We start from the raw sequence: 12244 nt of genomic DNA, 5'->3' as shown, positions 1-12244 counted from the left end.
TTGCCACATCTTGCCTCGTCTCTCCTGTATGTGCCTGGCTGAAACACTCGCAGGCAGACTGGCTGATGGAAAAAGAAACATCAGAGTGAGAAATGGAGAACACACGTATCCATCTGAGGTTTAAAGGAGGTTGACAGTAAGAGAAAAGCCTGAGTCTCATGGGTAGCATTCCAGAGGAGTGTGATCATGCCAGTGTTAGCAAAGAGAAATGAAGAACATGGCACGGGTTCTAGATGCAGAAAGGCAGAGGTGCCTGAAGTGCAAGGTCCTGGCACTTGGGGCCTGCCGCTCATCCAGGCTCTCCTTCAGGACAAAACTGGGGAAGTTGTAAAAATGCTAAGTAACAGAGCTCAAATCAGCATTAGCTGCTCCCCCACATAAGAAGAAAGCCAGAGAAGGAAAAAGAGCGAGGTGAAGGGCGCAAGACAAGGAGGGAAATTATTAAACTATTCTATTCTTGGATTTTCACATTGTTTCTTTTTTTTTTAAATTTTTTTATTGTTATGTTAATCACCATATATTACATAATTTGTTTTGGTGTACTGTTCCATGATTCATTGTTTGTTCATAACACCCAGTGCTCCATGCAGAACGTGCCCTCCTCAATACCCATCACCAGGCTAACCCATCCCCCCACCCTCCTCCCCTCCAGAAACCTCAGTTTGTTTTTCAGAGTCCATCATCTCTCCTGGTTCGTCTCCCCCTCTGACTTACTCCCCTTCATTCTTCCTCTCCTGCTATCTTCTTCTTTTTCTTTTTTCTTAAAATATGTTGCGTTATTTGTTTCAGAAGTACAGATCTGTTTCACATTGTTTCTAAGACTAAGACACACACACACAGCCAGCTCCCCACCCTGTAATGTGGTTCTTTAACCAGAAAACCTGTAGATGGCAACAATAATGAAGAAACGTATTTTACTTAAAACCTATGGGAAGGAAGTTTTAGGCCTGGTGATTTAGTCTTTAGCTTGACATTGGATGCTTCAACCCTAAGTTGTACTAATTGCTGGAGCATTAAAATCTGTGACAATTTTTTTCCAGTTTTATTGAGAAATAATTGACATACATCACTGTATGTTTCAGGTGTACAGCATGATGGTTTGACTTGCATATATTTTAAATCATCCCCACGAGGTTTATTTAACATCCATCTTCTCATATAGATATAAAAAAAAAACAAAAAACAAAAAACAACTTGGTAATGAGAACCTTTACAATTTACTCCCTTAACAACTTTGCTACGTATCACACAGCAGGGTTAGCTACGAGTCTTCCCTAGTACTTATTTATAACTGAAAGTTTGTACCTTTTTAAAATATTTTATTTTATTTTATTTACACTCAACTAATTAACATACAGTGTATTATTAGTTTCAGAGGTAGAGTTCAGTGATTAATCAGTTGTATATAACACCCAGTATTCATTACATCACATGCCCTCCTTAATGCCCATCATCCAGCGATCACATCCCCCCCAACTTCCTCACCTCCAGCAACCCTCAGTTGTCTCATATGGTTAAGAGTCTCATGGTTTGTCTCCCTCTCTGATTTCATCTTGTTTTATTTTTCCCTCCCTTCCCCTGTGCTCCTCTGTTTTGTTTCTCTAAATTCCACATATGAGTGAAATCATATGATAATTGTCTTTCTCTGATTGACTTTTTTCGCTTAGCATAATATCCTGTAGTTCCATCCGTGTCATTCTTTTTTTATTTTTTTGATGGCTGAGTAATATTCCATTGTGTGGGTGTGTAATACCACATCTTTATCATTCATCTGTCGATGGACATTTCAGCTCTTTCCATAGTTTGGCTATTGTGGACATTGCTGCTATAAACATTGGGGTGCAGGTGCCCCTTCAGATCGCTACATTTGTACCTTTGGGGTAAGTACCTAGTAGTGCAATTGCAGGGTCAGAGGGTAGCTCTATTTTTAACTTTTTGAGGAACCTCTATACTGTTTTCCAGAGTCACTGCACCAGCTTGCACATCCTCACCAACATTTGTTGTTTCCTGTCTTATTAATTTTAGGCATTCTGACCAATGTGAGGTGGTATCTCATGTGGTTTTCATTTGTATTTTCCTGATGACAAGTGATGTGGAGCATTTTTTCATGTGTCTGTTGGCCATTTGTATGTCTTCTTTGGAGAAGTGTCTGTTCATGTCTTCTACCCATTTCTCTCTCTCTTTTTTTAAGATTTTATTTATTTAAGACACACAGAGAGAGAGAGAACACCCAAGCAGAGGAAGCAACAAGCAGGAGAAGCAGGCTCCCCACTGAGCAGGGAACCCAATGTGGGACTCGATCCCAGGACCCTGGGATCACAACCTGAGCTGAAGGCAGACACTTAACCGACTGAGCCACCCAGGCACCTCCTTCTGCCCATTTCTTGACTGGATTGTTTTTTGGGTATTGAGTTTGATAAGTTCTTTATAGATTTTGGATACTAACCCTTTATCTGATAAGTCATTTGCAAATATCTTCTCCCATTCTGTCAGTTTTGTTTTGGTTTTGTTGACTTTCCTTTGCTGTGCAGAAGCTTTTTATCTTGATGAAGTCCCCACAGTTCATTTTTGCCTTTGTTTTCCTTGCCTTTGGAGACATATCTAGCAAGAAGTTGCTACACCCGAGGTCTTAGAGGTTGCTGCCTGTGTTCTGTTCTAGGATTTTGATGGATTCCTGTCTCACATTGAGGTGTTTCATCCATTTTGAGTTTATCTTTGTGTATGGTGTTAGAGAATGGTCCCGTTTCATTCTTCTGCATGTGGCTGTCCAATTTTCCCAACACCATTTGTTGAAGAGACTAACCTTTTTCCATTGGGTATTTTTTCCTGCCGTGTTGAAGATTAGTTGACCACAGAGTTGAGGGTCCATATCTGAGCTCTCTATTCTGTTCCACTGATCTATGTGTCTGTTTTTGTGCCAGTGCCATACTGTCTTGATGATCACAGCTTTGTAATATAACCTGAAGTCAGGCATTGTGATGCCCCCAGCTTTGTTTTTCTTTTTCAACATCCCTCTGGCTATTTGGGGTCTTTTCTGGTTCCATATAAATTTTAGGATTATTTGTAACAGCTCTGTGAAAAATGTTGATGGTATTTTTATAGGGATTGCATTGAATGTATAGATTGCTCTAGGTAGCATAGACATTTTAACAATATTTGTTCTTCCAATCCATGAGCATGGAATGTTTTTTCCATTTCTTTGTCTTCCTCAGTTTCTTTCATGAGTATTCTATAGTTTTCAGAGTACAGAAACTTTACCTCTTTGGTTAGGTTTATTCTTAGGTATCTTATGGTTTTTGGTGCAATTGTAAATGGGATCAATTCCTTAATTTCTCTTTCTTCCATCTCATTGTTAGTGTATAGAAATGCAACTGATTTCTGTGCATTGATTTTATATCCTGCCATGTTGCTGAATTCCTGAGTTCTAGCAATTCTGGGGTGCTGTCTTTTGGGCTTTCCACATAGAGTATCATGTCATCTGTGAAGAGTGAGAGTTTGACTTCTTTACTAATTTGAATGCCTTTTATTTCTTTTTGTTATTTGATTGCTGAGGCTAGGACTTCTAGTACTGTGTTGAACAACAGTGTCGAGAGTGGAAATCTCTGTTGTGTTCCTGACCTTAGGGGAAAAGCTCTTATTAGTTTTTCCCCATTGAGAATGATAATTTGCTCTGGGCTTTTTGTAGATGGCCTTGATGATATTGAGGTATGTTCACTGTATCCCTACACTGTGGAGTTTTAATCAAGAAAGGATGCTGTATTTTGTCAAAACTTTTTCCGCTTCAATTGAGAAGATTATATGGTTCTTGTTTTCTCTTTTATTAATGTAGTGTATCACATTGATTGATTTGTGGATGTCGAACCACCCTTGCATCCTAGGAATAAATCCCACTTGGTCCTGATGAATAATCCTTTTAATACATTGTTGGATACTTATGGCTAGTATTTTGGTGAGAATGTTTGCATCCATGTTTAACAGCGATATTGGTCTGTAATTCTCCTTTTTGGTAGGGTCTTTGTCTGATTTTGGAATCAAGGTAATGCTGACCTCATAGAAAGAGTTTGGAATTTTTCCTTCCATTTCTATTTTTTAAAACAGCTTCAGAAGAATAGGTATTCTATCTTCCTTAAATGTTTGGTAGAATTCCCCTGGGAAGCCATCCAGCCCTGGACTCTTGTTTGTTGGGAGATTTTTGATTACTGTTTCAATTTCCTTGCAGTTATGGATCTGTTCCAGTTTTCTATTTCTTCCTCTTTCAGTTTTGGTAGTTTATAGGTTTCTAGGAATGCATCCATTTCTTCCAGATTGCCTAATTTATTGGCATATAGTTGCTAATAATATGTTCTTATAATTATTTGTATTTCTTCAGTATTGGTTGTGATCTCTCCTCTTTCATTCATGATTTTATTAATTTGGTTCTTTTATCTTTTCTTTTTGATAAGACTGGCTAGGGGTTTATCGATCTTATTAATTCTTTCGAAGAATCAGCTCCTAGTTTCATTGCTCTGTTCTATTTTTTTTTTATTTCTATTTCATAGATTTCTCCTCTAATTTTTATTATTTCTCTTCTCTTGCTGGGTTTAGGCTTTATTTGCTGTTCTTTCTCCAGCTTCCTTAGGTGTAATGTTAGGTTGTCTATTTGAGACTTTTCTTGTTTCTTGAGAAATGCTTGTATTGCTGTGTACTTCCCTCTTAGGACCACCTTTGCTCCATCCCAAGGGTTTTGAACAGCTGTGTTTTCATTTTCATTTTTTCCATGAATTTTTTAAATTCGTTAATTTCCTGGTTGACCCACTCATTCTTTAATAGGATGCTCTTTAACCTCCATGCATTTGTTTTCCTTCCAAATTTTCTCTTGTGATTGAGTTCAAGTTTTAAAGCACTGTGGTCTGAAAATATGCAAGGAATAATCCCAATTTTTTGGTACTGGTTGAGACCTGATTTGTGATCCAGTATGTGATGTATTCTGGAGAATGTTTCATGTACACTCAAGAAGAATTGTATTCTGTTGCTTTAGGATGGAATGCTCTGTATATATCTGTGAAGTCCATCTGGTCCATTGTGTCATTTGAAGCCCTTGTTCCCTTGTTGATCTGCTTAGATGATGTGTGAGTGGGGTGTTCAAGTCCCCTACTGTTATTGTATTCTTATCAATGTGTTTCTTTAATTTTGTTATTAATTGGTTTATATAATTGGCTACTCCCAAGTTAGGGGCATAAATATTTACAATTGTTAGAACTTCTTGTTGGATAGACCCTTTAATTATGATATAGTGACCGTCTCCATCTTTTTTTTTTTTTTAGAAGATTTCTATTTATTTGAGAGAGAGAGAGAACAAGCAGTGGGGAGGGGCAGAGGGAGAGAGAGAGAAGCAGACTCCCTGCTGAGCAGGAAGCCCGACATGGGGATCAAACTCAGGACCCCCAGAGATCATGATCTGGGCCAAAGGCAGCTGCTCAACTGACTGAGCCACCCAGGCACCCCCCTTCTTCATCTCTTTTTACAGTCTTTGGTTTAATATCTCTTTTGTCTTATATAAGGATTTCTACCCTGTGTTTTTTTTGATGTCCATTAGCATGATAAATGGTTCTCCACCCCCTCACTATCCATCTGGAGGTGCCTTTGGGTCTAAAGGAGTCTCTTGTAAACAGCATATGGATGGGTTTTGCTTTTTTATCCAATCTGATACCCTGTGTCTTTTGATTGGGGCATTTAGCCCATTTACATTCAGAGTAACTATTGAAAGATATCAATTTAGTGCCAGTTGTATTATCTATAAAGTCCCTGTTTCTGTAGATTGTGTCTGTTTCTTTCTGTTCTATGTTACTTTGGGATCCCCTTTAATATTTCTTGCAAAGCTGGTTTAGTGATCACAAATTCTTTTAGTTTCTGTTTGTCTTGGAAGCTCTTTCTCTCTCCTATTCTGAATGACAGCCTTGCTGGATAAAGTATTCTTGGCTGCATATTTTTCTCTATTAGCACCCTGAATATATCATGCCATGCCTTTCTGGCCTGCCAGGTCTCCTGGGATAGGTCTCCTGTCAGCTTATGTTTCTACCTCTATAGGTTAAGGACCTCTTGTCTTGAGCTGCTTTCAGGATTTTCTCTTTGTCTCTAAAATTTGCAAGCTTCACTATTACATGCTGATGTGCTGACCTATTTTTATTCATTTTGAGGGGGAGTTCTCTGTGCCTCCTGTACTTGAATGCCTGTTTCCTTCCCCATGTTACGGAATTTCTCAGCTATAATTTGCTCAAATATACCTTCTGCCCCCCTCCTTTATTCTTCCTCTGGGACCCCAATTATTCTGCTACTGTTTTGCTCTATGGTATCACTAATCTCCTAAATCCTCCCCTGGTGATCCAGTAGTTGTTTGTCTCTCTTTTTCTCATTTTCTTTATTCTCCATAATTATCTGTATCACTGATTCTCTCTTCTGCCTCATTTATCCTAGCAACTAGAGCGTACTTTTTTTAATTGCATCTCAGTAATACCCTTTTTTATTTCAATTAATTAGATTTTAGTTCTTTTATTTCCCCAGAAAGAGATCCTCTAGTGTCTTCTATGTATTTTTCAAGCCCAGCTAGTATCTTTATAATCATTATTCTGAATTCTAGCTCTGATAGCTAACCTATGTCCATATTGATTAAGTCTCAGGCAGTTAGTACTGCCTCTAGTTCTTTTATCTGGGGTGTTTTTCTGTCTTGTCATTTTGTCCAGATAAGAATAGATGAGTGAGGGAACCAAATACAAAAATATCAACCATGACCCCAGCAAAATATACACTAAAAAAAAAAAATCAGAAGAGATCAGAAACCAAAAAAGAAAAAAGAAGGAAAAAAAGAATATAATCAAACGTGGACAGAACAGAATAATACACTAGGTCCTGCATGTGTTTTGGTCTGTTTGTTAGGAGAAGCTAGATGCTAAAATTGTATAGAAAGAAAACATATGTATACAAAAATAAAATTGAATACAATGAAAGGAAGCCAAAAATGAAGAATATATATTTAAAATGTAAAAATGAAAATTAAAAAAGACTTTTAAAAAGAGTTGATAAAATAAACTAGTTGAAAAGGAAAAAAAAGAATATTTAATCTGAAAGACTAAAGAATCATAAGGAAAAAAACATGAATTCTATACACTGTTTTCCCCTAGTGCTAGAGTTTTGTAATTCTATGTGATTGGTAAACTTGGTCTTAGCCGGATGTTCCTGCTGGTCTTCTGGGGGTGGGGCCTGTTGCACTGATTCTCAAGTGTCTTTGCCCTGGGCAGAATCACACCTCCCTTGACAGGGGGCCAGGCTAGGTATAAGCAGCTTCAAACTGCTCTGTGTGGCTTTTGTTAACTGAAGGGTTTCCATGCCACCTTAGAGGATGAAAATGAAAATGGTGGTGTTTCGATCCCCAGCCCTGGAGCTGAAAATTCATGCCCCCGACTCTTCAGTGGGCCCTCAGGGGAAAGCAGTCAAATACTCTTGTCTCCCTGGTTTCCGTCTGCACTCTGTGTTCATCCGGCCTGTGACCAAGCATTTTATCTCAGGCACCTGACCCCGTTTGGAGTCTCCAACTTTAGAGACTCCTGTGGCTCCCACTTGTGCCACCCCTCCCAGGGGAGGGAGGGGGTCCTGCAGCAGTTCTGCTTGCTGGGCCCCTGCTCAGAGAGCAGTTTCTAGACTCTGCTGTGGTTCGTGGTTTATGGCAACCCTGAATTGAAAGCCCACTCCTGGGATCACTGATTGCAGCCAGCTTCCCTGCTCCAATGCCTGGGAACTCTCACACTCAGGCACCCCCGGTCTTTCTGTGACCCCCGGGAATCCTGAGACTTCACTGTCCCATCTAGAATTCCATCCCACTTCGCCACCTGAGCATCTTTCAGGCAGGGATGGCCCTCACCAGAACAGACGTCTGAAAGTTCTGATTTTGCGCTCTACTGCTTTATCACTTTCCAGTAGCTGGCTTTCGGAGGCTCCCTCCCACCACAGTCTATCTTCCCTTATATCGTCTAGGATTCACTTCTCCACACCTCCTACCTTGCAGAAAGTGGTCTCTTTTCTTTTTGTAGAGTTGGCAGCAATTCTTACATCTCCAATCGAGTTCGCAGGTCTTCAGAATGAATTGATAGCTATCTAGCTGAATCCCAGGAACCAGACAAAACTAGAGTCTCCTACTCCTCCACCATCTTACTTCTCCTGGAAGTTTGTACCTTTTGACCACCTTCCTCCACTTCTGGTAACCACAAACCTGATTTCTTTTTCTATGACTTTGGCAGGGTTTTGTTGGTTGGTTTGTTTTTAACATTCCCACATATAAGTAAGATCATACAGTATTTGTCTTTCTCTGTCTGACCTATTTGAATTAGCATAATACCTTCAAGGTCCAACCATATTGTTGCATATGGTAGGATTTCCTCATTTTTTTTTTTTTTATGGCTGAATAGCATTCATCATGTGTGCTTGCACACACACACACCACCACCACCACCACCATCTTTATTCATTCACCCATGCATGGATACTTAGGTTGTTTCCATGCCTTGGCTATTATAAACAATGCTGCTGTGAACATAGGGGGTGCGCATATCTTTGAGTTAGTGTTTTGTTTCCTTTGATATTTGCCCGGAAGTGGAATTACTAGATCAATGATAATTCTCTTTTTAAATTTTTGAGGATCCTCCATACAGTTTTCCATGTGGCTGCTCCAATTTGCAGTCCCACCAACAGTGCACAAGGCTTCCCTTTTGTTCACATCCTTGCCAGCATATGTTTCTCTTGTCTTTTTGATGACAGCCATTCTAACAGGTGGGAGGTGATATCACATTGTGGTTTTGATTTGCATTTCCCTGATGACTAGTGATGTTGAGCATCTTCTCATGTACCCATTGGCCTTTCATATATCTTTTCTGGAGAAATGTTTATTCAGGTCCTTTGCCCATTTTCTAATTGGGTTGTTTTTTGTTACTGAGTTGTAGGAATTCTTTATATATTTTGGATATTAACCTCTTACCAGATACAGGATTTGTAAATATTTTCTCCCATTCAGTAAGTTGACTTTTCATTTTGTTGATAGTTTTCTTTTGCTGTGCTGAAGCTTTTTAGTTTGATGTAGTCCCACTTGTTTATATCTTATGTTGTTGCTTGCACTTTAGGTGTGATTTTACAAAGTCCCCTACCAATGAGGTTTATTCCTATGTCTTCTAAGAATTTCATGGTTTTAGGTTGTAAGTCTTTAATCCATTTTGAATTAATTTTTGTGAGTGGTGTAAGATAGAGGTCAAGTTTTATTCTTTCACATGTGAATATCCAGTTTCCCCAGCACCATTTACTGAAAAGCCGGTCTTTTTTTTTGTTGTGTATTCTTGACTCCCTTGTCAAATACTAGTTGACCACATATGCTTGGGTTTATTTCTGGGCTCTTGATTCTGTTCCATTGGTGTACTGGCCTGTTTTTATGCCAGGGTCATACTGTTTTAATGACTGTAGCTTTATAGTGTAGTTTTGAAATCAGGTGTGACACCTCCTGCTGTGTTCTTTCTCAGGATTTCCTTGGCTCTTTGTTTTTTTTTTTTTTTTTTTGTGAATCCATATAGATTTTAGGAGTGTTTCTTTTTTTCTATTTCTATAAAAATGCCATTGAAATTTTGATAAGGTTTGCAGTGAATCTATAGATGGCTTTTGGTAGTATTGACATTTTAACAATATTAATTTTTCCAATCCATGAATATGGGATACCATTCCATTTATTTGTGTCTTCCTCGATTTATCAGTGTCTTGTGTTTTTCAGAATAGAGATCTTTTACCTTCTTGGTTACATTTATCCCCAAGTACTTTATTGTTTTTTTGGTTGTTCTTTTTTTTTTTTTTAAAGATTTTCTTTATTCATTTGACACAGAGAGAGAGTACAAGTAGGGGGAATGGCAGGCAGAGGGAGAGGGAGAAACAGAGTCCCCGCTGAGCAAGGAGCCTGACGACATGGGGCTCAATCCCAGGACCCTGGGACCATGACCCGAGCCAAAGGTAGACAATCAACCAACTGAGCCACCCAGGCAACCCCCCCAGGTACTTTATCTGGAACTTCTGTGGTATCAGTTTCCCTTCTCATTTATAATTCTGTAATTTTGTTGATTTGGTCTTTCTCTTTTTTCCTTGGTTTGTCAATTTTGTTTATCTCTTCAAAGAGCCAACTCTTAGTTTGGTTAATCTTTTCTATTGTTTTTCTGTTTTCTGTTTCATTATTTCTGCTCTGATTTTTATTATTTCCTTCTTTCAGCTAACTTTGGGCTCAGTTTGTTCTTTCTCTAGTTCCTTAAGGCATAGAGGTAGGTTATTTGTTAATGTGGGTGTTTATTGCTATGAATGTCCCTGTAAGAACTGCTTTTGCTGCATCCTATAGATTCTGTTTTTGTGTTTCCATTTTTGTTTGTCTCAAGAAAATTTTATTTCCCCTTTCAAATTACTCTGGTGCCTGTTTCTTTCAGTGGCATTTTAAGCTGTAATAGTGTAGACAGCATTCCAAGGTAAAGTACTGTCTACACGCCTGTAGTAATTGGGCAAATGTTTTTAAATTAAATCTAGAATATGGATGTTATAAAAATAGCAGCTCCTTTCATTGAGGGCCCCACATGGCAAGCACACTCTGTCCTCCAGTCTTTCCATGGGTGTTCCTGTTGGACAGGTAACATTTAAAAGCAATAGCCCATCAGGCATATTAATTTGAGATAAGGCTAATATTTGAACCACCCAGGTCTATAGTCTCCAAAATCTGTGCTGCCCTTTAATTGTAAGTAGGAAATCTTACAGAAGTGGGACAGATGCCAAATCACCTTAGAGGCCATGCCAAAGATGGGAGTGCCCTCACTCAGGGAAGACAGCAAGTGAGGAGGGGTTGGGGTCACCTGGCCCACACAGTGGGGGAGACTGACCTTTGTACTCTGGCTTTAAAGCATGCTTCCTCTGTTTGTTAGTGTGGCTTGCTAGAACCTTTGGTGCTTACAGATGCATGGTAACAGTAGCCACAGTACAACTCTAAATGCAAATGGCTTCGTAAACTGGTTAAGTTATACAGGAGCTACTATATACAGCTCTCTGTAAATATATATACAGACTTCCTGATAAGGCCTTTTGAAAGTCTACATTTCAGTCACCACCATGCTGTGTTCAAATGATTAAAACTGTAGCTTTGGCATTTCTGATTTTTTAGAAAAGTGTGTAAAGTAGGGCGAATGAGGTTTGTAAAAGCTGAAGTCTGAACAGAAGCATGATGTTAAAACAAAGAACTTCACAAATGCAAAGTTTTTACTTTGGGTCTGCTATTTTAAAATGTACATTGGAATTAGAATCCAAAGCAAAACAGCGTAACGAGCAATCTAATTATGATGTTCTAAGTAACAGACTCATTACAGAATGTTATGTGCAAGTATCAGCATGGAGAGTCACAAATACAGTGTTTTATTTCAAGGCTCACTATGAGTGGATCTCTGGAAGAGAATGCCCTGTGTTTCCAAATGTTCTCCTAAGGGGGCAGGAAGCGGGCAGCCGGAGGAGTGTGATTACTAGTTGCTCTGCTTAGCAGCCAGCAGCCCTGCTGTTTCACAAACAAGCTAATAAACAGAGTAAGTTGGTCAAAGGAAGCCAGAGATTGGAGGGGTTTGGGGTCTCGGGCAGGCATGTTTTGGCAGCACTGAAGTACTATGCCTCCCAGGTTGGGACACAAGGAAGCCCAGGCAGAAGTAGAGGTCATCATCAAGAAGGCGAGCTGTTGGGCTCTGTTCACGTACTGTGCTGAGTGTAAGCCTCTCTGGGAAAATGGTGGGTCCAGAACTGGGGGTTCCTCTCCCCCATCAGCAGTGCCTGGCTCTTGCAAGGACCTACTTGAGTGCAGTGTGCACCGTGGCAGAAGCATGAAATTTCCACTCCGGTGCTCCTTGGTCATGGTCATTTCAGCTCCAACTGGGAGGGATAGTTCCTACGCATGCTGGCAGCTTCCAGACATCAGTTGTCTGGGTTTTTCTACCTCGGAGCTTCTCCAGAAGTCTTTAGTTTGTTCCCACCCAGGGTGTCTGGGAAGATAATCCCAAAGGGCAACCCTCAACAGTGGAGATTGGTGTCCCCGCCTCCCCTCCTTCTTGGCACCATCTTGAGCCCCAACCACCTACAGTGGAAACCAGTGTGAACACCTTTGCCTGTCTTCTCTCTCATTACCTGCTTCATCCTCTGAGAACAGCTCCCAGGCAAGCTACCTGCATGG

This window comes from Eumetopias jubatus, unplaced genomic scaffold (assembly GCF_037043125.1).
Source record: "Eumetopias jubatus isolate StellerSeaLion01/CBP00866 unplaced genomic scaffold, mEumJub1_p1.0 scaffold_16, whole genome shotgun sequence".
In the NCBI taxonomy this organism is placed as follows: Eukaryota; Metazoa; Chordata; class Mammalia; order Carnivora; family Otariidae; genus Eumetopias; species Eumetopias jubatus.
Note: the sequence above shows the minus strand (reverse complement) of the source record.